Source organism: Quercus suber, unplaced genomic scaffold (genome assembly GCF_002906115.3).
Source record: "Quercus suber isolate HL8 unplaced genomic scaffold, Cork oak 2.0 scaffold_117, whole genome shotgun sequence".
Classification (NCBI taxonomy): domain Eukaryota; kingdom Viridiplantae; phylum Streptophyta; class Magnoliopsida; order Fagales; family Fagaceae; genus Quercus; species Quercus suber.
This window is the reverse complement of record NW_027069582.1, coordinates 949448-974328: the sequence shown is the minus strand read 5'-3', so window position 1 is coordinate 974328 and position 24881 is coordinate 949448. Positions and strand designations below refer to the sequence as shown.

At 35.2% G+C, this 24881-nt stretch overlaps 1 long non-coding RNA gene and 2 pseudogenes across 1 annotated transcript; 2 read left to right on the top strand and 1 right to left on the bottom strand.

Annotated features, from left to right (window-relative positions):
- Positions 1 to 3791: 3791 nt before the first annotated feature.
- LOC112016379 (uncharacterized) lies at positions 3792 to 8444 on the bottom strand. The gene is made up of 3 exons (XR_002883303.2): positions 8266 to 8444; positions 7613 to 7664; positions 3792 to 4101 (listed from the first exon to the last, which is right to left on the bottom strand). It is a non-coding gene; the product is annotated as an uncharacterized LOC112016379 (long non-coding RNA).
- Positions 8445 to 8680: 236 nt separating this feature from the next.
- LOC136068481 (patatin-like protein 2) lies at positions 8681 to 12214 on the top strand (annotated as a pseudogene).
- A 7297-nt stretch (positions 12215 to 19511) lies between these two features.
- The window catches only part of LOC112016394 (patatin-like protein 2), a 49859-nt pseudogene continuing 44489 nt past the window's right edge, over positions 19512 to 24881 (top strand).

Sequence of the window (24881 nt, the reverse complement as noted above, 5' to 3'; positions counted from 1 at the left end):
TCTCACAAGCTCAAGTTCAAACATTATTTTTAGGCTTGTCTCAATCTCAAGCCAAGTTTAAGCATTTGATTTTTATTGATGAGTGTAAGGTTGAATTTAATCAACCATCTTGTTGGCTTTATTCCGTGCCAATTTGCTTATAATTCAGCATTTAGTAACCTTGTATTTATGTGAGATTCATGTAAGAGTAGTGTGTGAGAGAGTGTGAAGAAATGCTCAAGATTGTGCAAGGATGCAGGGATTCACGGCTGGGACTCGCGACTGGCAAGCCGCCAAACTGCAGACATGAGTGAAGCGTGCGAGAAGATGAATAGTCACGCCAGCTGGTGCACTACAGGACAAAAATCTAGCCTGGCCATTCTGTTATCTCGCGGCTTGAACTCGTGACTCAGTCAAGTCACGAGGCCAAGCCGCAAACCAACCCTGTTTGGGAAAAATTGACTCTTCGCATTCCAAACACACACCACTATATATAGACCCTTATACCCACGAAATGTAGAGAGCTTCCAGAGAGAATTTTGAGAGAGAAACCCTAGAGAAAAATAAGATTGATTCATCCACAATCTTCACCTAAGAGACTCTTCAGATTCTTCTACTCTCTTCCTCTTCATTGACACATTCTTGAGAGGTTCTTGACCAAATCCTTTTTCACCATACCCACATCCGTGAGAAGGTCTTTTGGTGCTTTGGAAAGCAGTTAGGAAGGAACCAATGTCTATTGGTTGATATTATGGGTTATAGCGGAATCCGGTAAGCTAAAGAAGAAATAGGTTCGGCGCAACCTCGTTGGAGCAAGAAGCTTGGAGGGTCTTCTGCTGTTCATGTATCCCAACTACATTCTTTAGTGGATTATTTACCACTTGGAGGGTGGCAGAGAGGTTTTACGCCAAGGGCTTTGTTTCTTCTTCGATAACACATCGCCATGTTGTGTTTGTGTTTGCATCTCTCTTCCTTTAATCTTTGCATTTTAATTTCTGTTGTGGATGTGATTTTAATTGGCTTAAATTGTTTATCAATTCTGGTATTGGCTTATGTTCATGTTTCGCACATTAATTGTTTGATAATAAGCTTGAATTGGTAATTTGTTATTTGGGGGGTCAAAACATTCATTGTGTTTTATACACATATTGAACATTCAACGAGCCAAACTCAAACACACACTGCTTAACAAAGCTTGGCTCATTTACAGCCCTAGTTGAAATGAGTAATGTTGGCCACAAAGAATTAATTTTGCAATAGAAAATTAATAGATTTGGTAAACCAACCACAACAACAACAACAATAACAACAAAAATAGTGACGTGGCTAATGATGTGGCTCAATAAGAGTATAGCAACAATAATTGCTACATTTCAGCTTTTAGATATAATATAGATATTGAACGGTTTTAGACCCCTTAACCCAACCAGATTAACCTAGTTAATTAGCCAAGTGATTAACTTAGTCAAATTATTCAAATCTAGGTTAACAAATCAAACAATCATATCAATTATATAAAGCAGCGGAAAAGTAAATAACACAATGATATGATGACCCAGGAAACTACACGGTAAAAACCTAGGGATGATTTGACCTAGCTATCCCCAAGGTAAACTTGAATCCACTATATGAAAGAATCGAAGTTCATACAAAAGGACTTACAAGCTCCCTGCTTGACTTCCTAATGCTACCCACCAGTAGAACTTACTGACACGACCACGTGCAAGCTCCAAATCCACGGACTCCTTCTTTCTTGGATTCTCCATAAGATACAAGCACCCCCGCTTGTGTTTTTTTAAGCTCCAATGGCAGCAACTGAGTTGATCATCAAGATGTTGATATAATCTCTACCTTGAAACCTCTAAGTTTATGTGAAGGAAAGCTCCTCAAGGATCTCGCAAGAGATTCACACAAATAGCAAAAATATGAGCAACAATACACTCAGAGCAACCCCCAAAACGTGGCTAGGGTTTTGCCTTATATACCTAGGGCAAAAACATAAAATCCTAAACGTTTAATGAGGTAGGGCTGAGTTGGAAATTCTGCAGAAAAAACATTCTGGCTGACTTTCGATCGATCGAGCCAGGCCGAAATGCATCAATACATCTGCAGCCACTCGATTCCAACTTTACATGAATTACACAATTTTGAGCAAGTCTAAACAAGACTAAACATATTGTTTTAATCATAGTTTGCCAACATTACACATTAGAGTTCTAAATACAACAAATCCTAAGTCTTCAGAACCTAACAGATATAGATGTAGAAGCTTGGTAAGTTGCTATGAAATTATGAATTATGTGCAATTTTCTATATGTTAAGTGAAAGTCAACCAATCTGAATGATCATTCTCCCATATATCGCATTCCTGGGAAGCTTGTTAGAATTGCACCATGTGTGGTCTTGCCCACCAAAGCTTTTATCAATCACTTCAAGATATGGCCCTTTTCCTACAAGTCTTGCCCACCAAAGCTTATTCACACAATGCTGCCTCCGTAGTGCCTCTTTTTTTTTTTTTTTTTTTCCTGTGTGTATATATATATATATATATTTTTAATTATGGATCAATTCCAACATTACATTACATGTCAAGAATTATGAAAAATATCGGGATTTGATAGTGATTAGACCAAATTGTGAAGTTGTCAACAGTCAAGATTGGTTGAGTTGGAACAACTGAATGGAGAATCNTTTATGAATGGGGAAAACACCAATGCAAAACCCCAGCGGGTGAATTTAAGGTCACCACTCCCGATAATCCACTATTATTAAGATAAGCAGTTACAAGTAAAAGGAATCCTAGTACCTAATACCAACCTACAATTGAACCCTTACCCCAATACCCAATTGGACTTGTAATGTAGTGACAATCTTTCATTTCAATGCACGGCTCCAATTACATGACTAACTAAGCGATGCACGGATCCAAGTATGTGACTAACACACCAACTTGAGGAAGATGTTGGTTGAAAATGTTCTTCAGTTCATCCAAACAATGAAGATCAAGAAGCTCCTTGGTTAAAAAACCCTTGGCGCAAAGACACAGCAGCTTCTACAAGGAATATGATGAATTAGGGCAAATTCTATCTCCGATCACAATTTGCATGCACAATCAATTTGCATTGAGTTGCATTACTTTGCATCACCTTTGACAACCCTTAAAATAATCCTTATATATGTCTAAGGTTGTGAGAAAAGAAACCCTACACAAATACACTTGGATATGCATGAAAACAAATCTGAAAATCTGAATTTCGTAATTCTCAATAGATACTGTTTCTATCAAGCAACTGTCAAGCACAAGCATTAAACCTCGATAGATCTGTCAAGCTATCCGTCGAGCTTTAATGAACTACACTTGTTTCTTGGATAGATTTGCATGGCTTCAATACTATACTTGAACTCTTCTTCCTTGAAGTACTAAACCCATCCTAGATCTACCTAATTACAAGTAAAGTGCGTTTTGTCAAAGGATTAGCCAATTTACATAAAATATGTCTCTAACAATATCCACATATGCCCTAACACTATCCAACAAAAAAACTCAATTAAAAGTAACATTTCATACCCAAATCTAAAAAATGTAAGGATAAAAAAATTACCGGTGCCGGTTTCGACGATTCAAGTGGTTGATATATGGCCTAATGGTTTCTTTCTGTGCTTGTTGTTCTGATAGCCTAAGTCTGGCTAGGGAATGGACACTGGCCGTGTCACGCCCCAAACCCCAAAGGGTCCAAAGCATGAGAAAGACGTTTCAAAGTACCTGTAGATTTTTCCTTTTTGACAATCCAATCCACAAAAGTCATATCAAGTACCAACATCAAGAATTATCATAATAATTCCATTGAATATACTCTCAAAGTAAGTCAGAGCTCTAAGCAATAATTACAAGGACCATTGGCTACAAAACAATAGAGGTCTAAATAAATAATTACATATCATCAACTTGTCCATCAGTGGGAATAACGTCACAACCACTATAACATACAAAACAATGAGTCAAGCCTATTCTAAGATGTACATCATCCAATATCTCAATTACAAAAGTTCAACCTCCATCAGTAGTTAGTCTAACTACTGTTAGCCACCAAAAAGAGCTGTCTCAAAAGATTGTTGCCTACTCTGAAAAATTTATAAATAATGGAATGAGATAAAGCCTAGTAAGTAGCATAATTAATGGGGGTGGGGAAATGCAAGTTTCATCTTCAATTATAAAAATATGACAAGAATGATTAAATAATGAAACACAAAATTTCTCAAAGTAAATATCTTGAAACTATATACTATGATCTGTGAGCACTAACAATATAATTTTCAAAGCCGTAAAATCTAATATATGGTAATTTATCACAAATATGCCATACTACCACATAGACCGGTTAAGGGATCCACCCATTCACAACTGGCATTGTGACATCCCACTCAGTCAGAAAAATAAAAAAAAATTAAAAAATTAAAAAAATTAAAAAAATTAAAAAAAAAAAAAAAGGAAAAGAAGAAAGAAAGAAAGAAAAAGGTCAGATTTTTAGTGGACCACATGTGCCCCACCTAACCCCCTTCCCACCACTCATTCACTTATCTCTTTAGTCTTTGGCCAGCTCTTTCACTTCACTTCTTCTCTTTGCTTTTTTTCATTTTCTCTCATACACTCCTCTCCGCTCTTATACCCTCTCTCACCGGTACTTTCACACCACCACCACCATCATTTCCGGCAAGATCACCGGAAAATTCTTGGGAACCTATAAGCACATTCACATGCTTTTTCTTAGGTAAGAATTTCTAATCTTTTTGGTGGGTTTTACATTTTTGCTTGAGGTTATTTTTTATCTAAGCTTTAATAATGTTACCCATGTGATTCATGAGCATTGAAAGTGATATTTATGTGTTTTTATGTATGGGTTCTTGTATTGGTGGAATTATTTGATGAGTGGATATATGGTTTGTGCTAATGATGACTACCTAAGGTTTATGTATGGTGGAAAATTTAGGGGTTTTGAGTTACAACATGTGATGGTTGATAAATCCAATTTTCCATTGCTATTGGGTTTATTTGGAGTTGGTTGAAGTCCTAAATTTCTTGTCTTGAAGGATATTTTGATTTTGCTTTTATGGGTCTCTTAATGATGTGTAAATTTTATGGAAACTAGTCATAATGTTGAAGATGATATTAAATGGGTTAACTTTATAAATTGGAGTTTATGCCTTGTGAATCAATTTGTTGAGAAACTTTGGAAGTGGAATATATTATTATTTACTAGGCTTGCCTAATTAAGTGCTTATTTGGCAATTCCTAAATTGTAGCTAGATACAATTTTAAGCTTTATGCTTATTGTGTTAGGTTCGCTTGATATTGTTGAGGTTCTAGCTAATCTCCTTTGGAGCTTGGAGAATTAGGCTTTTGCGGTTGCATGGTAAGTAGCTTTTAATGGGATTTTGAAAAATAACCATGTTGTACAAATGTTATTTTTGGGTTAGACATGCTTTTGGAAACTACTTATGGAAACTATATTTTCCTAAAAGCTATTGTGTCGTAACCTTAATATATATATATATATATATATATATATATAAATATGAAAATGTGGGAAATGCATGAATTGTTGATATGAAAAAATGAGCATCTTTTATTTAATCTTTGATAAGAAAATCATTGATCTTATGGTATATTGAAAAATTTAAAGATGCTTATCTTTTCTTGTATTATTTGGGAAATTGATAGAAAATCTCTTGACAAGAATGAAGTTGAAAACCTTACAAATTTTGTAAAAGTTAGATTATTTAAGGTTTTTGAAACTCCCTGGATATGAACTATGTGTTTCAAAGTAATGTGTGATTTCCCAGTGATCACCCGATTTGGTTTCCGTAGTCTTTGTGACAATGGAATCAAATCTAGGTCAGTGTCTTTTCACTTTGGATGATGCGTTCTTCCCTGCTACCCATGGGGGAAGAAGTTCCTTAATTGTGTGTGGGTGGGGCTGCTGCCCATGGGGCTAAGAGACCACATACAAGTGAGGTCCTATTTGACGCGTTTTCTCTACTGCCCATGAGGGGAGAGAAAAACCTTGAGGTATAGGTGAGACTACTGTCTATGGGCCAAAAGTCTGCATACCAAAGAGGACAATATCATGCCAGTTGTGAATGGGTGGATCCCCTGAGCAGTCTATGTGGTAGTGTGGTACATTTGAGATAAATTACTATATGTTAGATTTTATGGTTTTGGAATTATATTATTTGTGTTCATAGATTATAGTATATAGTTTCAAGATATTTACTTTGAGAATCTTGTATTTCATTATTAAATCGTTCTTCTCATATTATTATTATTGAAAATGAAACTTGCATTACCCCCACCTCATTAATTATGCTACTTACTAGGCTTTAGCTCATCCTAATTTTTCACAGTCTTACAGATTAATTAGCTATATCATGATGATGGAGCTTGCCTTATCAGTAGTGATTGGAGTTTTATGCTGAATTGAGAGACTTACATTACTAATAGTTGGTGATTCGATCTAGTTGTATTTAATGGAGCTTGTAGTAGTTAATTTTATTAGAAGTTAGGTTCCTGAGACTTGTTAGCCTAAGAGTTTTGTTGGGATTGCATATTTTAGAGAACTTTGGGACTTTCCATTTAAATCATCAAAGTTTTGTAATATTTTCATGTATTATGTGGAGGCACATGATTTTTAGTTTTGTTCGTAAGTGTGTTATAGAGCTCTAACTTACTTTAAGAGTATATTCAATGGAATTATTATGATAATTCTTGATGTTGGTACTTGATATGATTTTTGTGGATTGGATTGTCAAAAAGGAAAAATCTACAGGTACTTTCTCGTGCTTTGGACCCTTTGGGGTTTAGGGTGTGACAGGCATGATATTGTCCTTTCTAGTATGCAGACTCTTGGCCCCATGGACAGCAGCCTCACCCATACCCTCAAGGTTTTTCTCTCCCCATGGGCAGCACACAGAGAGCGCGTTAAATAGGACCTCTCTTGCATATGGTCTCTTGGCCCCATGGGCAACAGCCTCACCTAACCATAATCAAGGAACCTCTTCCCTCCATGGACAGCAGGGAAGAATGTGTCATCCAAAGTGAAAGGGCATTGACCTGGATTTGATTCCATTGTCACAAAGACTACGGAAACCAAATCGGGTGATCACTGAGAAATCACACATGGCATGGTGTTAAAACCACATAAACTCACATATTACATTACTTTGAAACACATAGTTCATATCCAGGTAGTTTCAAAAAACCTTAAATAATATCACTTCTACAAGGTTTGTAAGGCTTTCAACTTCATTCTTGTCAAGAAATTTTCTATCAATTTCCCAAATAATACAAGACAAGATAAGCATCTTTAAATTTTTCAATATACCAAAAAATCAATAATTTTCTTATCAAAGATTAAATAAAAGATGCTCATTTTTCCATATCAACAACTCATGCATTTCCTCAAATGCAATACCAAATATGATGCACATTTCATATATAATAATATATAATAGGGTCACAACACAACACTTATAAGAAACATATGTCCATATATAATTTTCCAAAATGTGTTTGACCCAAAAACATCATTCATGCAACACGGTTATTTTTCAAAAATCTCATTAAAAAGCTACTTACCTCGCAACCGCAAAATCCTAATTCTCCAAGCTCCAAGGAGATTAGCTAGAACCTACACAATATCAAGTAATCCTATCACAATAAAATAGAGCTTGAAATTGCATCTAGTTACGATTTAGGAATTGCCAAAAAAGCACTTAATTAGGCAAGCCTAGTATTTAACCTCATCAATAATAATATATACCACTTCCAAAGTTTCTCAACAAATTGATTCACAAGGCAAAAACTCTAATTTATAAAGTTAACCCCTTTAATATCATCTCCAACATCATAATTAGCTTCCATAAAATTTACACTACATCATTAAGAGACCCATGAAAGCAAAATCAAAATATCCTCCAAGATAAGAAATTTAGAATTTCAACTAACTCCAAATAAACCCAATGGCAATGGAAAAATTAGATTCACCAACCATCACATGTTATAACTCAAAACCCCTAAATTTTTCACCATAAATAAACCTTAGATAGTCATCATTAACACAAACCATAAACCCATTCATCAAATAATTCCACCAATACAAAACCCATACATACAACACATAAATATCACTTCTAATGCTCATAAATCACATGGGTATCATTATTAAAGCTTAGATAAAAATATAACCTCAAGCAAAATATTAAACTCACCAAAAGGATTAGAAATTTTACCTAAAATAAAATATAGGTTCACAAAAAAAATTTCGATGATCTTGCCGGAAAAATGATGGTGGAGATAGTGATATGGAGGTACTGGCGGGAGCGTTTGAAGGAGTGAAGAGGAGTGTTCTACAGAAAATGAAAAAGAAGAAAAGAAAGAAAAGAGAAGAAATGAAGAAGTGAGGAGCCGGTCAAAGGGAGTAAGAGATAAGTGAAAATGAGTGGTGGGTAATGGTGTTAGGTGGGGCACGTGGGAACCTAAAAATTCTAACCATTACTCTTTCTTTTTTTTTTATTTTCTTTTATATATATATATATATATATAAGCTGGGACGTTACAGGCCGGCCTTGGATATTTCTCTCTTTCTCTTAAGGCCTTACGAACTCTGCCTCTTTCTGTCCTATCCTATTGATCCGAAGAACAACTATGTTCTCTCTCTTTCTCCGTATATGGGCAAGCCTTTTGAATGTAATTTACTCATTTAAGTGGTTAGTTTTGTATTTATACTCAAAGACCATCAGACTAAGTTTTAACGCTATGATAGGAAGAAGGATTTTGATTTTATATATAGTGAAAGCTCAGATTTGTGTCAAAAACATAAGAACTTGTTTAGACCCCAATTTTAAAATTACAGCTAGATTGCTTTTACTCTAACTTATCTAAGTGTGAAACAAGAGTAAATGAAGCACAATCACTGAATATACTCTAGTGCATACACATGAATAATAAATAATAAAAGTAAAGCACAAGAGTAAAGGAAGAGAGATGCAAACACAAGATAACATCGAGACGTGTTATCGAAGAGGAAACCGAAGAACTCGGCAAAAAATCTCTACGTGACCCTTCAAGTCGAAATCAATTCACTAGAGAATAAAGTTAGAGTACACAAATAACAAAAGACCCTCTAGTCTACCCAATATACTTGAGCCATCCAAGCTCCTGCAACCAACAGACTTCTCAGAGTTATGTCTTCTCTAACTTTTCGGATCCCACAATATGCCCGATTGCATCTGCCAAGCCTTATCGGCTTCTTTTGGCAAATTTCCAAAACTTCCCAAGCTCCAAAACACTCTTTACACTTTGAGAAGGTATGAGTTGTGTTTGGATACAAATCTCCTCTCAAGGTATGACAATGGGAGAGGGAAGGAGAAGAGGCTAGAATGATTTCTCACTAGAGATGAGTAGCTCTCTCTCTAAAAGATGGGTGTGTTGTGTTGTAGAAAACCTATCTAGGGTTTTTCTCTCTGAATGACCTCTCATTCTTTTGTGGGTAATGAGGGTATATATAATATGGGTGAAGGGTAAGAAACTCACACTTAAAATCCTCCAAGTAGAGAGTTTCATGGGTATCTCACAGGTTAGCCCTTCTCACGAGACACTCGCGAAACTGACAGCCTAGCACGAGTCTTCTGCTTCTAGCATGTGCTTCTCACATGGCTCTTTCACGAGTAGGCTTCTTACTAGACACTCGCGAAATCCACTTGTTCATCCAATACATGCTCGATTCTTCACCAACTTAATACTAAACTCAATACAATAAAATCCCACAAAATACAAGGAACAAAATTACAGCAATTACAACACTTTTTGTCATGGAATAAAGCCAACGTAAAACAGAGTTGTAAATCACAAATTTACATATAGTATATGATTATTATGATGATTTTTGATGTTTATTTAGACCCCTTAAAACACAACCAGATTGAGTAGCCTAGATAATTAACCAAGTTGTTACTTAGTCAAATTATGCAATTCTAGGTTAAAACAATCAAACAATTATATCAAGAATATAAAGCAGCGGAATAATAAATAACACAAGATATGATCACCCAGGAAAACCAAACTAGTAAAAAACCTAGGGAGGATTTTACCCACCTATCCTCAAGGTAAACTTGAATTCACTATGAAAGAATCGAAGTTCATACAAAAGGACTTACAAGCTCCCCGCTCGACTTCCTAATGCTACCTACTAGTAGAACTTACTGACACGACCTCGTGCAAGCTCCGAATCCACGGAATCCTTCTTTCTTGAATTCTTCAATCAGCTACAAGCACCCACACTTGATATTCTTTAAACTTCAATGGTGGCAACCTTGTTGATCATCAAGATGTAGATAATATCTCTATCTTGAAAACCCTAAGTTTATGTGAAAGAACGCTCCTCAAAGATCTCACAAGAGATTCACATAAACAGCAATATGAGCAACAAAGACTTAGAGAGGTTTGGGTACAAAACCCTAAAAATAAAAGGAGGCACAAGAGGCACTCTAATCTCTCTCTCCCAAAAGTCACAGAAACGTTCTAGGGTTTTCCTTATAAATAGGAGTGTTTTACTTGATCCCCAAGACGTATAAATAGAGTTTGGGCTGAACTGGAACTCTGCAGAAAAATAAATCTGTACATGGTTCGATCGATCGAGTCTAATTTTTGATCGATCGAGCCTTACAGATTTAGTCCAATAAATCTGCAATCACTCGATTCCAGTTTTACAAATAAACATACTTTGAGCAAGCCTAAACAAGACTAAACATATTGTTTTGATCATAGTTTGCCAACATTACACATTAGAGTTCTAAATACATAAAATTATAAACCTTTAGAACCTAACAGGAGCTTTGATAAATAATTTTGGATTGAATTATCAAAAAGGAAAAAAAAAAATCTACAGATACCTTTGAATTGTATTTATCATGCTTTGGACACTTTTGGGTTCGGGGCGTGACACCATGCCTTAATAAGGTAAAGAACCATGCACACTTAGATGCCTTACTTTCAGATAAACGCACTGGAACCTCAGGTGCCCCAACATATTCCCCTGCCCACAATTTTGATACCAAAGACTCAACTAGAAGAGTAAGAAAATTCAATCTTATTGAAGGTAGTATAGCGGCTAATAATCCGGTAATAATTTTAATACACGTCATTTTTTTTTTTATTCTATCTGAAGTCACTGAAAAATCATTATCATTAATTACCTAATTCTCATATGATTCTATAGGCTTTAATCGCCATTGGCGAAGTGACAAATGAGATTAAGCGGGGGGTCCTAACTTCAGTTCCATAAAGACAGCACATTATGGTCGATTTCTTGTTCTATCACTAGGAACTGGTTCAACAAAAGTTGAAGAGCAATACACTGCCAAAGAAGCATCGCGGTGGGGTATATTCGGGGGGTTAATTAGTGGTCATCCTACCTCATTGGTGAATGCGTTCACTCAAGCAAGTGCTGATATAGTGGACTTTCACATTTCTGTTGTTTTTAAAGCTCTCGATAGTGAAAATAACTACCTTCAAATTCTGGTAATAATTAAACATCAATGCTTAAGTCCAATGTGTGCATATACTACTATACACATGTTTTATTCAATTCAGTATTTCATTGATGAATTTTAACTGATGCCTTTAGACTTGAGTCCAAAAGTGCAAGGGGTGTAACTTCATGGCCAATACCCATGTTGGCACATTAATACGAGAGTGATAAATTAGTTACCACTTGTTCTAAAAGTTTAAGTCTATAGAAGAAAAAAAAAAACGATTTTAATCAATTAAAAAACTATTTTAACATTGACATTTCGGAATGATACACTGAAGGGAGAAGTGTCTTCTGTTGATATTTCTACCAAAGAGAACATGGAAAATCTTGCAAAAGTTGCAGAAGGATTATTAAAGAAACCAATCTAAAGGGTGAATTCAGAGACGAGTAATCTAGAGCCTTCAAAACATGAGACTAATGAGGAGTTTCTCATAAGGTGTAGGATTATTCAAATATTTGCAAAGTATAAAAAAATCTGTATTGTTAATAATAACAATAGCTTTTATCTAAACAATGTAGATTTGCAAAGCTACTCTCAAAAGAGAAGTACTGTCGTGAAACCTCATCACTACAGAAATGAGATGTGAAACACAACTGATGTTAATCTAAGAACTGCAGAAATGATATAAAGTTAAAGTAACATATTTCCATGGATATTTCAATAGGCTTTTAGTGCAATGAAATGGAGCCTATGTAGGGAATTAACCCGAAATTCCCAACCTGTGAGAAACAAAAGATAGAGAAAACACACGCCAAAGAAAAACAATCACACGCACAAGACAATATTTACGTGGTTTGGCAATTTGCTTACGTCCACGGAGTTGCCGGGATTTCACTATTATCAGGGAAAAATACAAAATGCGGCAGCACAATTTTTTTTTGTCTCTCTCAAAAACTATACAACAACAAACCCTAATCACCAAAACTATGTTTTCTACATCCTGCACACAGGATTCACAATGGGCTACAAAACGAGCAAAAAAAAAATTGTCGACCCAAGCCTTCGCACCATGGACTAAGCCTCAGAAAATCTCCCATTAAAAACCACGTAATATTATTCAGGTCAGGTCAAGTCATCAACTAGATCAAACATAACTAGGCTCCACAAAGCCCAACAAATCTCCCACTTGGAGACTAATTCAATCACCAACATCAACCACAATCCTCCAAAAACAATCCCTCATCCCTGTAACTCATCCTCCTGTCCTCAAGCTAGAAGGCTAATTGAAGCTGCACACTGCTTCAACTTTTCAATAGTGACTCCCTTAATTAACATGTCTGTCGAGTTCTTAGATCCACAAATCTTCTCAATTATTACCAACTTATCTTCAACAAGGTAACAGATAAAATGGTATTTTGTCTATATATGCTTCGACTTTGAATGAAAAGCCGAATTTTTAGCAGGAAAGATTGCACTCTGACTATCACTGTATAAAATGCCCATCTCATGCTTCTTACCCAATTCATCTAAGAAGCCATGTTGCCAAATCATCTCTTTTCCAGCTTTAGTTGTAGCAACATACTCAGCTTATGTAGTAGATAAAGTAATAATCTTTTGTAGATTTGAAGCCCATAATATAGCTATACCACCCAGTGTAAATACAAACCCAATAGTACTCTTTCTACTATCAATATCACCAACAAAATCAGCCTCTACATAACCCTACAATTTCAAACTTGCACCTGTGAAGCAAAGACATATATCTGATGAACCCCTCAAATATCTCAGAATCCACTTAACTGCCCCCTAATGCTACTTTCCAGGCCTACTCATGAATCTGCTCACAACTCCCATTGCATGTGCAATGTCTGGCCTTGTACACACCATAGCATATATCAAGCTAACAATAGCTGAGGCATAGGGCACCTTGCTCACATGGTCCCTTTTTTCTTCTGTTTTCGGTGACTGTTCTTTACTTAGTTTGAAATGACTACCCAAGAGTGTGTTCACTGGTTTAGCTTCATTCATATTGAACCTGCTGAGAATGTTCTTCACATACTCTGACTGTGAAAGCTTCAATGTACCATTAGCCTTGTCTCTAATGATTCTCATACCAAGGATTTGCTTTGCAGCTCCTAAATCTTTCATTGCAAACTGTTTTGACAATTGCTTCTTTAAATCATTAATCTCCTCAATGCTAGGCCTTGCAATGAGCATATCATCCACATACAACAGTAAAATGATATAAGAATTGTCAAAGAACTTAACATAACAACAGTGATCAGTTTCACATCTCTTAAACTCAATTTTATGCATAAAACTATCAAATTTCTTTTACCACTATCTAGGAGCTTGTTTTAGGCCATACAAGCTCTTTCTCAGTTTGCAGACTAGATTCTCTTGTCCCTGAACAATGAACCCTTCTGGCTGAATCATGTAAATGTCTTTCTCCAAGTCATCATGAAGGATTGCTGTCTTCACATCTAACTGCCTAAAATGTAAATTTTCTGCAACCACCATTCCCAGTACTAGTCTGATTGTTGACATCTTCACAACTAGAGAAAATATTTCTGAGTAGTCAATGCCCTTCTTCTACTAAAACCCTTTGACAACTAATCTGGCCTTGTAACGCTTATCGCCATCATGCTCATTCTTTATTCTGTATACCCACTTGTTGTGCAAAGCCTTCTTTCCTATTAGTAATTCAGTTAATTCCCATTTTTGATTCCCCAATAAGGAATCCATCTCATCCTTTATGGCTAACTCCCACTTGCTTGATTTTTCATCCTTCAAGGCTTCTTGATAACACTTTGACTCACCACCATCAGCCAACAGGAGATAATTTAGAGCGGGTGAATAACGCTGTGGAGGTCTAATGGTTCTGGAAGATCTACAGACTTCAGCTATAGGTGTACTTTAATCAACCTATGAATCTACATTCTCTTTATCTTCTTCACCCCTTTTCTGGATAGTACTTTCAGTCAATTCATCTAAGTTGACAAACTTAGATTTCTTTTGATCTATCTCTGTAACATCTGACACTACAGTTGACCTGTCCTTGTACATAACCTATTCATTAAATATCACATTTCTACTTTTAATGATTTTCCTACTTTGTTTATCCCAAAACATATAGCCAAATTTCTCTTCACCAAAGCCAATGAAAAAACATATTTTAAACTTTGCATCAAGTTTACTACGAGCATCAAAATCAATATGAACATAAGAAACACAACAAAAAACTTTTAAATGTGAAAACTTTACCTCTCCAAACCTCCTCAGGAAGTCTAAACTTCATGGGAACTAATGGTCCTCAGTTTATTAGGTAAGCTGCAGTGCTAACAACATTAGTCCAAAAAGTTTTTGGTAGTCCAGCATGCAACCTCATACTCCTAGCACGCTCATTGAAAATTCTGTTTATGCGCTCAGCCACACCATTCTGCATGCTATGGTGTCCCAGGAATGGTCTTCTCCATCCTAATTCCTTGTGCAGCACATACTCACTGAACCCTTCATCTATGTACTCTCCTCCATTATCTGATCTTAAACATTTTACTTTCAAACCTCTTTCTGTCCTTTACCATGGTCCATTTTTTAAAATTTTCAAATACATCAGATTTATTTTTTAGAAAATGAACTCATACCTTTCTGCTTAAGTCATCAATGAAAGCGATGTAGTACCTTGAACTTTTAAGGGATGCAACCGGATAAGGCCCCCACAAATCAGTGTGTATTAACTCCAATTTTTCAACCTTCAGTGTCCTACTAGTTTTCAAGAAGCTAACATTTTTCTGCTTTCCTAAGATGCAACTTTCACACATGTCAAAATTAATAGACTTCAATTTTGGTAGTTTTCCTCTTGACAACAACATCTTCATCCCTTTCTCATTCATGTGACCAACTCTGTGGTGCCATAGGTTTGTATCAGTACTTGCTTCAGCAACTACAATTGTGTCTCTTGGACTTGAGGTCATATATAGAGTACCAGTCTTCTTTTCACAAGCCAATACTCTAGCTCCCTTTGTAACCTTCCAAGTGCCACCAACAAATAGTATTGCATGCCCTTCATCATCAAGTTGTCCAACAGAAATTAGATTCATCCTCAGGCCAGGAATATGTTGAACCTTCTCCAGTAATCAAACAAACCCATTGAGCAACAATATACGGACGTCTCCCATACCCACAACATCCAAGGTTGTACCATCAACCAAATACACCTTACCAAAATCACTTGCAACATAGTTCTGTATGATTTCTTGGTATTGAGTGGTATGAAACAAAGCTCTTGAATCCAAAACTCAATCATCAAGTGGACTGTCTACTATAAGAAGTAATGCATCATGTACCTCTTCTGTTACAGTATTAGTAGAATCATCTTCATTCTTCTTCTTAGGACTTTTGCATTGCCTCCTAAAGTGACTCATTTTCCCATAGTTCCAACATTGTACTTGTTGGCCTAATCTAGATTTACTTTTGTTCTGATTAAAATTTTTGGATTTTGATCTAACCTGATTTGCATTCTGTCATTACCTCTACCTCTTTTCCCAAGGTTTAGGGCAGAACTAGATCCTGAGGTTTCACCTGCATCTCTTCTATGAATCTCTTCAGCCAGAATTAAATCTTGTATGTCATTGTACTTTAACTTTTCTTTTCCTGTAGAATTGCTTACTGCCATCATCATTGTCTCCCAACTGTTTGGCAAAGAAGCCAAAATGATCAGTGCATAGATCTCATCATCAAAATCAATTTCTACAGACAACAATTGATTTGTGATAGTGATAAATTCATTCAGATGTTGTGCTACTGATATGTTCTCTACCATCGTCAAATTGAATAGTTTCTTCATCAAATGCACCATGTTGTTTGCTGACGACTTTTCATACATACCAGACAAAGCCTTCATCAGATCTGCTGTGGTTTTCTCCTTTACAAGATTTTATACAATAGACCCAGACAGAGTTAACCTGATAACTCCCAGTACTTGTCTGTCAAGAGGAGCTCATTTCTCAGCCTTCATAGTCTCAAGTTCTTCCCCTAGAAGTAGCAAATGCAACTTCTTCCCATAAAGATAATCCTCAATTTACATCCTCCAAAATCCAAAGTCTGTGCCATCAAACTTTTCTATTCCATACGCATTTCCTGCTTCCTCTGCCATTACTCCCACTCAAATCTAACCCTAGGCTCTGATACCAATTGTAGGGAATTAACCCGAAATTCCCAAACTGTGAGAAACAAAAAATAGAGAAAACACACGCCAAAGAAAACAATCACACGTACAAGACAATATTTACATGGTTCGATAATTTGCCTACGTCCACGAAGTTGTAGGGATTTTACTATTATTAGAGAGAAATACAAAGTGTGGCAGTACAAATTTTTTTTTCTCTCTCAAAAACTACAATAACAAACCCCAATCACCAAAACTACGTTTTCTACATCCTACGCACAGGATTCACAATGGGCTATAAAATGGGCCAAAAATTTGTTGGCCCAAGCCTCCACTCCATGGACTAAGCCTCAGAAAATCTCCCATTAAAAACCACGCAACATTAGTCGGGTCGGGTCAGGTCATCAACCATATCAAACATAACTAAGCTCCACAAAGTCCAATAGCCTAGTCAATAATTTGCATGAGTCCTCTTGTTCCAATCAAACTAAAAGACTATGTATTAAGCTATATAGAATAAAGTATAAGGGTCTGCCTTTTATATAGGTAGACAAGGTGTGTTGTATAAGTAATATAAGAGTAATACAAGAAACCTAGAATAATGGACCTAAGTACCTTGGGCATATATTATTGGGTGAGTGGAGACCAACTTGAGTTTGGAAGCTAATGCACAAAAATGTCTTGGTGGAGGAGGCTTGGTAAAGATATCAGCTAACTAGTCGCGTGAGAGACAAATTGAGCTTTAAGATTTAACTTACTATTTATTATTGTTGCTGTTCTTGTTTTTAGTATTTATTCTAATTGGTGTTTTGTTTATCCTGAGTTGGATCTACAGCCGTCCATGTGAATTGTATTGTCTTTGCTATCGCTTCAAGCCTTCAACCATGCATAAAAAAATGTCTTGAGGCCGGGGATGGGCGCTCTTATCAGTTCGTGCAGTCAAAATTGGGCAATAGAAATCCTTCTCAATTTACTTTTTTGTCTTCCACTTTTGTGCATTTTCCTAATATAAAAACTAAGAAAGCCAAGCTTTAGACTTTTAGTAATATATCATTTAATAAATACCACCCGTGCACTTGCTTCTGTGATGTATGTCGATGCGTCTTTTCGATTGCTGTCATCATGCTTATCCCTAATGTGATAAGGTCTGACAGGATAGATATTATCAATTTTTGTACTTAATTTGTTCCCTTCTCAAAACATAAATTAATCTTCTTCCTACCTGGCTAGTAAACTGCAAAAAATTGATTTAAAAATATTGCAGCAATACAAATATCAGTTAATACTAGATTGGGAATGCAGCAAGTCAAATACTGCCATACAAAAAAATTCTAAACAGGTAGTGCTAAATCAATGTTATTAATCTTCTTCCTACCTGGCTAGTAAACTGCTAAAAATTGATTTAAAAATATTGTAGCAATACAAATATCAATTAATACTAGATTGGAAATGCAGTAAGCCAAATACTGCCATAGAAAAAATTCTAAACAGGTTGTGCTAAATCAATGTTCTTGCCAAGGAAAGACCTATTAAACTCTCAACATGAACTACTTATAGTTAGAATAGTGGCATAATGATTTAATATACCATTTTCTTAATATTTTAAGCTTTAGAAACGTGTAATTTCATGCAGCAGTTCTTTCATTAATCTCTACTGTAATTTGTTCTTTTTTATTTAATTAATCTCTACTGAAGGTCCTGGAAATGATCAAATTTTGAAGACAATGCATAAGGCCCATAGAGTGAACAAGTTTTTACATTTCTTTTATCCAGCGCTTGAAATTTAATGGTACACATGTTGAATTGTTGAATTCTAACAAGTACTCAGTTACTAGAATTGCCTTTGCAAGTTATCCTCTGATAATGGATATAGTATTCTTCACATTTAAAATTCCATTTGTCCTTTCTTCACGTTTGTTTTAGTCAAAGAGAAAAGGAAGCATAACCTAGACAACTCTCTCAAAAGTTTGAGTATGTCAACTGGGAAATTTACCAAAACTAAGTATCGTAGCTATAAGACTTACTTCTTTTCCTTTTTTACAGAATAATCAAATCTTTTAAGAATGAATAACCATGCATGTCGGATTTGCAAAACGGTATAGATACATAGGGTCAATAATTCAACACGATTTGAAGACAAAATGCATAAGGCCACTAGGTAGGGATTAACTTGGGGATAGCCATTCATGAGCGCCTTCGTTAGACCCGTTGCCTAACCAGACCCATAGTGACTTTATGGTCTAACCAAACTCATGCTTACCTACAATTCTTTTGAAGTGGTCTCACCTACAATTCTCACTTACAGTCACCATAGCCTAAAGGGACAATTTTTGTGACAAAGTAAGAGGCAATGCTTGTACTTCATACGAACTTTCTAATCACTACATTGGTTTATGAATTTTCAGCATATATGTACGTAAACAATATCAGAAAAGGTACAGGTTGTTAGTCAAATTTGAAACACTTTGATCCGATGACTTATTTTTAGGAGTTGTGCTAGGACTACCAAAAATGGCACAATTTTGTGTCACAACGCACCATATGGCGAATTGTGACTGGCGAAAGAGTGTCTGTGGGTTATGTGGGGACATACTTTCATCAATTACAACTTGCCATGTGGCAAGTTGTGGCACAAGTGTCATTTTCGGTGGGCTCAACATTTTCCTTCTTTTAGGGCTTATAGCCCAATCCAATGACGCTGTTGAATCTGTGGACAAGGAGATGACTGAGAAATACCATAAATACACATACTTCCATGAAAAGAAGACATCAAGTCACATAATCCTCTCTTTGTAACTTCCTCAAAAGTTCGTAGTTTCTCTAAAGCTCTCTCTCTCTCTCTCTCTCTCTCTCTCTCTCCCTACCTACATCTTTATCCCAATGGGCTCAACAAATGTACCCCTACAACCTCCAACTTATGGAAACCTAATCACTGTTCTCAGCATTGATGGTGGTGGAATAAGAGGGGTTATCCCAGGAACTATCCTTAGTTTCTTACAATCTGAACTTCAGGTAGAAAATATATTATATATAAACCATACACGTTTCATGCCTCAAACCTAAAGAAATTCAACACTTTTTTTTCATTCACTAGTGAAGTTCTGCTTTGTTAAATCATATATAAGGGTTCAACATGCAATCTTCCCATATACATACTCTATATTTGCTTATATGTGTTGCAGAAACTGGATGGTGAAGATGCAAGAATAGCAGATTATTTTGACGTTATCTCAGGAACAAGCACAGGTGGTCTTGTCACTGCCATGCTAGCTGCTCCAGATGAAAATAACCGACCTATCTTTGCTGCCAAGGATATCAAGGATTTCTACCTAAAGCAGTGCCCTCGTATCTTCCCACAGAACAGGTAAAAATTTGAGTATGAGATATCAAAATATCATTAATATATATATATATATATATATCTGTTTGATTATTGACTTGGCCCATTTGTTTTGGTTTTTAACATGATATTATTTTTTCCAAATTGCAGTTTTCCAGTACTTCCTCATCTTACAAAGATTATCAAAGCTCTAGCTGGACCAAAGTATGATGGGAAATATCTGCATAACCTTGTTAAGGAAAAACTAGGACATACAAAATTGCAACAGACGTTGACTAATGTTGTTATTCCAACATTTGACATCAAAACACTTCAGCCAACCATTTTTTCTAGCTATGAGGTTTGTCTTCTTCTCATTAAAATGGATTTTTAATTGGTTACCCTAGCACCTTTTTTTTTTGTTTAATTTCTACAATATATGTACTGGTTCAGATTAACCTTGGATAAGAAAGTGACTGCAAATGAAGGAGATGAATTGTATTAACATTTACTTTGATTTGGTCGTGAAAACAGGTAAAGAACAAGCCAAGCATGAATGCCTTACTCTCAGATATTTGCATAGCAACCTCCGCTGCCCCAACTTATCTTCCAACTTATTACTTTGAAACTGTAGACCCTGAGAGAAATGTGAGAGAATTTAACCTTACAGATGGTGGTGTTGTTGCTAATAATCCGGTATATGCCTTTTTCAAACTTCACATGACTCCTAATGATTATTATATATAATAAATTTCCTAATATTTTTTTAATATATAACTATTTAAAAAATAATAAATTTAATCATTTAACCATTAATCTAATATATTACTAAATTGGTGCAATCTCAGGCTTTACTTGCCATTGGTGAAGTGACAAAGCAAATCATTCGAGGAAGTTTTGACTTCTTTCCAATAAAACCAATGGACTATGAAAGGTTTCTAGTGATATCATTAGGAACTGGCTCAAAAAAAGCTGAAGGAAAATACAGGGCACACAAGGCAGCTAAGTGGGGCTTGCTGGACTAGTTAACAAGTGGTGGTTCCATCCCAATTATTGATGTATTTTCTCACGCAAGTGCAGACATGGTTGATGTCCACATCTCTGTGGTTTTTCAAGCCCTTCATTCTGAGAAAAATTACCTACGGATTCAGGTACATATATATCATTCAAACCTTCCATAGCCAAAAGAAATGCATAAGAAAATACTACAACTATTACCAAGTTTATTACAAAACAAATTAATAACTTACATGTTAATGAATGTAATTAATGACACATCAATAATGTAATAAATAAATTTCTTAATTACTTTTTGGGTGATACTAAGGGTTAATACAAATTTTATTATACAAATCTTGCAAATTGATGTTCACCAATTCAGTTTTTCTATAGGTACAACAAAATCTCACAACACTCTCTCTACAAGTTGAGGTGTCAATTCATCATAAGTCAAAATAAAATAAGATTATATATGGATCAACTACAACTAAAAATAAAAATGTAGTAAAAATATTATGAGATTTTTATTGTGTATTGTGACTCTCATCATGAACTAAAAAAATAATTTAAACATTTATTTATTAAATGTTAAAGTGACCCTGATCACATTTATTATTAATTTAGTTTGAAAACATTTATACTAAAATTAGTAAAAACTATGATATTTTTCTTACATTTTTTGTTTCGTATTTAATAAAACAAAACATAATTAACATTGAAGTGACATTGGTATAGAAGTCTTATGTAATAAAATTCATGGTATAAAAGTCAAAAGCTCTTGTTCACTTAATTAACATAGACAAGTTTGAATCAAAACAATGCAGGACGATACCTTGGTTGGGACAGTAACTTCTGTGGACGTGGCCACAAAACAAAATATGGATGATCTTGTGAAAGTTGGTGAAGAGTTGCTAAAGAAACCAGCTGCTAGGCTGAACTTGGAGACAGGAGTTTATGAGGCTTCTAACCATGAAACTAATGAAGCTGCCCTCATAAGGTACTAAAAATAAATATATCAAACTGTTATTATATTCTACAATTTCTTTAGATTTTTTTTTTTTTTTTTTTTTTTAAGTTTTCACATTAAGCTAAAACAAAAGCATATAATGTTGTTGCAGGTTTCCAAAATTACTCTCCCAAGAGAGGCACCTTCGCCATGCAAGGTCCCCCGTGGGACATGCTCATCAAGCCACCAGTACTCACAAAACAAATGGTCATAGTAGACTAGGCATATAATTCTTTTGCTAATGTTATATTAAGGGTTGAGATTATATCTAATTCATCAATACACTGGACATATTAAAATACAGACACGTGTTCGTATTTCAATGTGTCCAATGCATTAGTGCATTGTACATAAGCCACATCTTTTTATTCAAGCGTTATAACATCGAGGTCGGGACACAAAAATCCTACCTTTTGATTCTTTGGTAGTGTTGGTTTGAATAAAATGTCGGGTAAAATAACTTGACACCGACACAAACGTTTTTTTTTTTTTTTTTTTTGGTGGGTGATTTGTAATTGATAAACAAAAGCCAATTTAGCTTCCATTCATTCTTTTTATTAATTAAAAAGTTTTTTATTTTTTAAATCTCGTTTCTTTAGTCAAATTTCTAAACACTTTAGTCCTTGTTTTGTAGTACTATATTTCTTGGCTTAAAACAATAAAGTCATATCATGTAAAGTAATGGAAAATATAAAGAACACAATGATATGATTATCCAAGAAAACCAAACCGATAAAAAACCTGGGGAGGATTTAATCTAGCTATCTTCAAGGTAAAAAGCAAATTCACTAGAAAGAATTAAAGTTTACAAAAAGACTTAGACTATTAACATCCTATTACTACTACACATAGACCTTACTACCATGACCTCATGATAGTTTTGAGTCCATAGACTACTTCTTTCCTTGGCCTTTGCAACACAAGCACCCACACTTGTGACTTTGAGACTCCACTTTAAGGTTTATCAACACAAACTCTCCTATTTGTGACTCCAAGACCATCCTTGAAGGTTTAGATTATCAACACCTTTGATGACTAGAGAAGGCAGTAACTTCTACAACACCGGATCTTGAGATTCTTCAAGGAATAACACTGGTAGAAGATATGAGAGAGCTTTTTGGGTACAAAACTCTAGATACAAAAGAGGCACACTCTTCTCTCTCTGAAAAGCCTTATTAAAACGTGCTTAGAGTTTCCTTTATATACTAGAAGAAATAGATATGAAACCCTAAACCTCTTTGGGCTTGAACTGCTGTTTGGGCTTAATTAAAATTCTACAAATACGACTCTCGATCAATCGAGCCTATCTCTCGATCGGTCAAACCAAGCAGATTCTGAATTCTTCTTTTTACAGCTTGTATGTTCTTGAATCTTAACTTGAATCACCTTGAGCATTATCTAATAATACCTATAGACTCTAGGATCTATATCTAAACAAGTTTGTGTTCAAAGTTTGCCAATTGTTCTAAACTTTTAGAACCTAACAATCTCCCCCTTTGGAAATTCGTGACAAAACTTACATACAATATGAAATGCTCAAATACAAGAACAACCCAATACAATAAAATCTCCAATTACGTCACAAATCTTAATCTAAGACTCCTAACCTAGAAGTTACAGGAAGAGGTAGAAGGTCTTAATCAGAATGTACCTGTCTTTCCTAAAAACACTCAAAAGAACACATCAACGTATGTGTGCAAAGAAAGACATATAAACAAAATGAAGCACAATATAAAAACAATAGTAAACTAACTCTCCCCCTAAGTTAGATACATCAAAAAAATTTCATATTCTCCCCCTTTCAAAAACAATTTCAAATAAAACAAAGAGGATTCCCTCATTTCATCTATTTCTCCCACTTTTTGTCACGTATTGACAAAGATAACTCAAACAAAGAGTAAACAGAAAAGATACGTGTTAGATTCTAAGACTTTAGGATCTAAATGTATTAGAACTTCAACTTTTAATGTGTTGGCAAACTATGATCAAAACATTAAGTCTAGATTTAAGCTGCTCAAAGTGTGTTTATTTGTAAAGTTGGAATCAAGTGAATTGTAGGATTTATTGGCTAAATCTGCAAGGCTCGATCGATCGAAAATTAGACTTAATTGATCAAAGCTCGTGTAGATTGTTTTTTCTGCAGAATTTTCAACTCTAGCCACATTTTAGAGGTTGTTGATATCCTGTGTGTGTGAATCTTCTGTGAGATCTAGAGGTGTTTACCTTCATACACACTTAGGGTTATCAAGATCAAGATTGATGTCTAAAACTCGATGATCTCTTCGGTTGCTGTTTCAAGAGCTTAAAGATAAACACAAGTAGGAAAACTTGTGGTTGCTGTGGATTAAGGAAAGAAGTAATCCATGGACTCGGAGCTGTCACGTGATCGTGGTAGTAAGTTTTCTACTCGAGGTAGTAATAGGATGTTAGTGATCTAAGTTTATTATAAAACTTCAATTCTTTCATAGTAGATCTGTTTTACCTAGAGGATATTTAGGTTAAATCCTCCCCAGGTTTTTTACCGGTTTGGTTTTCCTAAGCCATCATATTGTTGTGTTATTTACTTTTTCGCACTATTCACATGATATGACTTGAATGTGTTTAATCTAAATCTTATTAATGAACTTGTTAATCAACTTGGCTTAATATTAGGTTAGACAACTTGTCTTTTAAGGGGTCTAAAAACATACAATACGCAACAAAAGTCAAGAGAAAATAGAGAACCAAGGAAACAAATGAATCCAGCTCTATAGAGAATAAGGCAACTCCTTCCTATGAAGAGCAACAACTCCCTCTAAGAACAACAAGAGTTAATAAAAAAAAAAAAAATCTCCCTATAAAAATAGGAAAAACAAAACATGTTTGGAAATACAGTTTTAGGG